The sequence below is a fragment of the Rhinichthys klamathensis genome, unplaced genomic scaffold, assembly GCF_029890125.1.
Source record: "Rhinichthys klamathensis goyatoka isolate OS25496 unplaced genomic scaffold, OSU_Roscu_1.1 h1tg000505l_1, whole genome shotgun sequence".
Lineage (NCBI taxonomy): Eukaryota > Metazoa > Chordata > Actinopteri > Cypriniformes > Leuciscidae > Rhinichthys > Rhinichthys klamathensis.
Genome location: NW_026606986.1, coordinates 587043 through 593688, shown reverse-complemented (window position 1 = coordinate 593688; position 6646 = coordinate 587043).

The window sequence follows — 6646 nt, the reverse complement described above, 5'->3', positions numbered from 1 at the left end:
CAGGTTGGGTGATAGACTGCTTTATTGCGACACAGATAGTGTTGTGTTCACGTCTAAAGAGGGTGAATATGAGCCCCCACTGGGGCCATATCTTGGTGACCTTACTGATGAAGTTGGGGATGGAGACCATATTGTGGAATTTTCGGCAAGTGGTCCGAAAAGTTACGGGTACAGAACTGCTAAGGGTAAGGTCTGTATGAAGGCCAAAGGCATCACACTGAATGCTGTAAACTCCGAGACCATTAGGTTAGACACATTAATTGGGCTTGTCGATCAATATGTGAGGGGGCGGGGTGACAGTAATCACATTCTCGCGTACACCGACAGTATAGTGAGGAACAAAAAGCGGTTCACATTGCACAACAAGTCAGTTGTGAAAAAATTTAAAGTCGTATACAACAAGCGTGTACTGCTACCCGACCTAACTACGCTACCATATGGCTACTGACAACGTTTTTGGGCACCGGGGTGTGGTAGACCCGGATGGTTTTGATTTTAGATAACAACATCCTTTTTTCAACATCATTTTTTCAAGGTAAATCCAGTAGGACTATCAGTTTGAACACTAATTATTTGGTATTGTTTAAAAACCCTAGAGACAATACCCAAATTAATGTCTTAGCGCGGCAGATGTACCCCAGGAACACAAAATACTTTATGGAGTGTTATGAAAATGCTACCAGCACCCCTTTCGGGTATCTATTGATTGACTTTAAAGCGAAAACACCAGAACAGTACCGTCTCAGAACAGATATTCTGTCACAACATACAGTTGTGTACATTCAGAAAAGAAAACATTGACAGAGAGATTTGAAAATGTCTGCAAGACTTTTAAGAAACCTACCTCTTTTAAAATTGTTATTAAAAGCCACGCCTAAACAAAGACGCGTTATTTTAGAGGCGGCTGCAGACGAACTCATTGTGACATTGTGTGAAGTAGCTCTTAACGTAGTCCACGGTAATATTCCGCTAACAACACAGCAATATCAGAAACTGAAGAGAAGAAGAAGTGAGATCAAAATTGTTGCAGATAAAAAGGTTGGAGTTAGACGTAAAAGACGGTTAATCAACCAACAAGGAGGATTTCTACTACCTTTGCTAAGTGCGGCAATCCCGTTTATAACCAGTTTGGTTACATCTAAATAAGTTTGGTGATGGAGTATGCCGAGAAGATGTTTTTAGTACCGCAACACCAGTTGGATAAGCTGAAATCCTCTAACACCCGTGAGTCTATACAACAGGTTGTGGAGAATGACCTGGACATGACTATAAGAAATATTTTGCACAGGTCTGATCTGGATCACCATGAAAAAGCTAAGATGTACACAGGTGTTTTGCAGCGGTTTTTAACACTCACTAGACAAGGGGATAGAGAATCCGGTACATTAACATTAAGGCTACCACAGCCTAGTAATGTTGAAAAAGAAGACCCACCCGCACCAGGCCATGTGCGTGCCCATGACGATTTAGGTGATTTTGCAGATGAGATTTTAAAAAATATTCCACAGAGGAGTGTGAAAAATGTTCGTTACATTTTAGATAAAATGTCTAAAACTAAAGATGTTACTTCATGGACTGAGTCGGGAGAGTTTGTGTTTAAAGGCAGAACAATCCCTGGTTCACACATGCTTGACTTAGTTAAAAGCGTCACGGCTCCACAAAAGATTGTTGACGAGCGGAGACCTGGCGGGTGGCGTGAATTTCTGGAGGCTTTTGCTAGTTTAAATTTGCCATACTCTGTGGTACCAAACCACAATGTCAGACATGCAATTAACTCTTTCAAAACCAAATCGACCACGTCTATAACAGGATAATCTAAGAGGAGTAAGAAACAGAAAGACCCGAGTCGGTGGTTAAGTTTTTAAACTAACAGTTTGTATGTATTGAGTTCTCAATTTCTCTCTTTTTTTTTTGAGAACTTATGATGTGATGTATGTGTAATAAAAGTGGGGATAAAGAAACAAAATTCCGTTCTTTAGTTGTTTTTATTAAAATATTAAGCATGAGACATGAACATTTCACCCATTTGTACACACTGAACACATTTGAAAACATTTTCACTACATGGAGCTTGTTTTAGTTTTCTCACAAATGCTGACACCTTTTTGTCATTTTTAATAAAATCGTTGGTATACAATTTCATCACATAATCATAATCAAATCCCTTTGCCATGTGGTAGAGAAAGAACACACAATGTTGTCCACATGTGTCTGATGAAAAAATCTTGGACTTGCACAGTTGAATGTAGTACTTGACTAGAGTTGAGCTTTAAAAAGTTTTTGATAATCGGCGGAAAACCATGATAATCTGGCTTATTACCGAAGCTGTCGAAAAAACATCCTACACCATCCTCATTTATGTAGATAGCCAACCAATGTTCCCCAGGGAGTCCTGAAGGGTGTGTATTGATCAAAACCATTGCTGGTAGTTTTCTTAAAGGGGTTTTTGGTAGATAGTCACATGGTAGAACTCCAAGAAAATAAGTATCGCATGAAACCTTATCCATGACAGCCGTAAGCTGTACAGTATTCATTTGAGCGTATTAGTAGTAATCAACCAGGATCTGTCGGCGTTTTGACACTTCAATCAAACTATCAAACAAAGCATAAACTATTAAGTTAACCGTGCGTGGTAGTGGCTGTCTAAAACGGGCTTCTAGTCTAATATTGCCACTTTTGGTAAGCGATACGTGCTGGCTACACTCCTCATCTGGTGTGAAATTGAACGCATAGAGTGTATAGCCGTGCAGAAAATCCTCTCTATCGATACATAGAGGCTGGTTTTTAAGATGCCTTCCAGAAGCCAGCGCTAGCTGGTAAAACTTCCGCACTGCAGAACCATTTTCATATTCAGGTTGCAGGGGCTTCGCTGGGTACTGTTGCCCATCCAGATAAATGGCCAGAAATTCTAAATCATAGTTTTTAAACGCAAATTGGTTTTAATTATGGGCACCCACAAATGCATCATTATCAACCATAGCTAGAACCAGAGATTTTGGCAGAGTTCCTAAGAACAAGTTTTCTTGATTGCAGACACGTGAGCCTGCAGGTATTGAGAAGTTTTTCAGACACACTCTGTCGATGGGGTATTTGGCTGTGGTTGAGAGTAGGGCTTGTGCATGCCCCAGTCTCACAGCTGGCGACACAGACACTTTTTTTCACAAATAGCGACGCAGACATGATGTTTAGTTTATAGGCTGTAGCGTTGCTCCTCATCAGGCAGAATTCATCTTTACCTCTAGTCATTCTAATTTTAAGATCTAATCCATTAAGTAATAGTTTTTCCTGAAAGAAGATATCACTGTGAACAGGTGCGAGTAGTTCGACCACATTACTAGCGTTGGTGAAGGCTGCTCTCTTTGTCAGCCCGCGATTTCCCCCAGCCGGGTCAGCCACATCCATATGGCCCGCAGTGTCCAGGTAAAAGAGCCCTGCTGAGAAAACCGTTTCAAGGGCGTCTTTACCATAATTGGTAAGACATTCTGTAAGGCTGGTGCCGGTATGTCTGATCGACCCCTCAATGTGACAAAAGGCCCTCCTGGGAATTAACACTTGAACTATCCCTTGAATATGTAACTCCCTCTTGCATATGTAACAGGAACTTTGGAGACGCAGCACACAGTGCAGTTCACACTTCACCCACACTATCTCCCCCACATCCCCCTCCTCCTCACCTGAAATACACTGAAACCTTATGCAATGTCATGTGTGTACAAAAATGTAAATACTCATGTTTGGTGTCTTTTGATGTATCACAATGCGCCTGGTGACATGGTCTCATTCTCCCAACTATGATGAAAAGCTAAAAGAAGTTATGAAATGTGAGAAAAGTGATGTGTCCCATAATAGCCTCATTCAGACTACCTCCTGTATGTAAAATCAGGCAGACCTCACAGTGTGAGCCCCTGAATAAACAACCAAAATCTAATTATAATGACAGACATCACCATTTGGTAACAATTGAATTATCTGGGTATATAAGGGAAAAGAGCAGAAAAGTTCGGGGAGTCTGTAGGTTGACTGCCCGCACAATCGCTGTGTGTAACTCTATTGACAGGTAATAATTTCTACAAATTCTGTGATTTCGGAATCATTGTGATGAAATGTTTTAACTGACGATTTTATCTTTTTGAATTGGATTTTGAATTATTGCTTCATTACCTGATCAATAAATTGTAAACGTTTGATTTTATTCTGAGTGACTCTGAAAGACTGTTTATTCCCTAGATTATTGGATTCGTATATTTCCACATCTTTCGCGTCAGTTTAGCGACGGCTAATATTCCCATACCATTTTACGTGTACTTGAACGAGGGGGCAAGCTATTTCCGACTAGAACCAGCAAACGCTGTTTTAATCAACCTAGGTTCGGGTGTGTCCATATCCACTGTTTTAAGTTAGTGATTACTTTGGATAAACGTGCGTGGTTTACAGACCACGGGTTTGACCTGAAGCCATCTTAAGAGAAGTTTAGTTGATGAACTGTCTCCTTTTATGGTGGTCAATCGTCCCTACTAAAGTAACACATTAATTTAATTTCTAGAGGAGGCGTTCAAGGGGACTTATATATATATCTTTGATTGTACGTGTGAATACGGCAGATCCTAGATATTTAGTCAAATTACTTCTGAATTGGTTATTGGAACTGACGGGAGTGTGTCGTGCGGCCTTCGAGGAAGGACTGCTGAGCGATATAGTTTCCTGATTGCGGATAAACTAAAATCAGTGTTGAAAAGAATAATCAAACATTCGCTAACGTTTAATGATGCACGGATATCATTAAAACCTATTCATTTTATGGAGTCAGATGAATTAACGAGTTAATACATTTGAGAAAATATATTGCATTTAATCTTGTTGTGTTGCGTGAAAGGAAAGGCAAGAAATACGCAGAGTAACCTTCTTCCGCTGATTGGATGCCGCATTTGGACCAATCGAGCCGGACTTTACTCTATCATACAGCGGTATGGGTATGTGCTAGAACTCTGTGATATAAGCCGATCTCCAAGCGACACATCCACTTGTGAAAAAATCGTAGCTCCAGGTAGTTAACCCCCTGGGGTCGGCTATCGCGCCGGCGCGATTGTCTCGCTTTTTTTCTTATCAGTGCAAAAGAGACTCAAAATACTCGGTTGATTTTAATCTTACAAATAAGTGTTGTACATCATTAGATCCTGTTAAGTTTGTATTTTTTTTGTGGATACACACAATAAAAACAAAGTGTTGTGCTTTTCGCCAAATAAAGAAAAACAAACATGATGCGAGTTCTGCGTTCCCTCTGTCTGTGAAGTCCATTCTGAAACGCGTCCTAAGATTAACTGGAACTCCGCGAATACTTGTCACACAGGCACGAGAGATTTTTCTTTATGAAGCTTGAATTCTCTTCTTTTAAATGAAGTAATTTATATAAAAAACAAATATTCTCAGTTTATGTAATCCGTGAAACCAAGGAGAGGTACAGTTTTTTTCTCTCCCCCCTCATTATTTTTAATGAGCTGAGGCCGGCACACCCCCGGCGCTGTTCACATGGTAAATAGGTGATCTATGCGTCGCACACGCGGACACGCCCCCCGATCAATGCCATAAAAACCCGAAGTTTCTTTATGAGATTCACTGATAGATCATCGCGTTTTGAGGATGGCACGCTACTCCGGTGATGAAGCCCTTCAGATGATTCTGGACAGCGAGGAAGAATTCACCTTTTCCTCAGAGGAAGATTGCAACTCGGATGACGAACGGCTGCATTTTGAAGAACGAATTGATCCCGCCGAGGATACAAGTTCGGAGTAAGTTGTTTAGTGTTATATAATTCCTTTTCTGATCATATAGAACTCATGAATTTTCAGACGATATTTTGCCTAGTTTTGGCTAGCTTATGACAGCCCTAACATTCGTGTATGCTCAAGTGTAGCTAAACTTTTAAAATGTGATATTATACACTCTAAACATATTTGTATATTAAATATATTTCACTCGGTTTTGATTAGCCTATGACACTGATTATCATGCTAAAATACTGCCTTATGCATAATGTATCTTGTTTGCGAATATCTGCTTAGGCAACACGATCTCATAAAAGTGCGTTTCTAGGCTTAGGTTATATAATGTGATTTAGTGCAAATATATTTCCGGTAAAATATGTGATAGGCCTATTGTCTATGCAATATATTTATATTATGTTCAGTTTTGGTTAGCCTATGACACTACGTATCACGCTTACTGCCTTATGCACAGATGTGAATAGCCTACAGGTGTAAATGTTTGAAATGTGTCGTTCGCGAACGATCCGTTTATTGCGTGTAGACCACTAAATGCGTGCGGATAATGTCTATGTATAGTGGATAATGTGTATGCTAACAGGTTTTTTTTTTTTTTAGGAATGTGTGTAGGCCTACAGCACGCTCTCCTTCTCCAGCAGCTCGCAGAGGGGAACGCAGGCGTCGTTCAGTTCTCAGTGCGATTGAGAATCAAACTGAGTAAGTGCATAGATGTAATATTTTACAGATTTACAATGTAATCATGACATCTTTGCAGACACTGACACACAGAAAACAGTTGATTAATAAAAATAAAATAAAAATTTATAACGATATTCGACGTTTGCTCCTTGATTGTCGAATGCCATTTTTGGCAGAAATGATCAAAT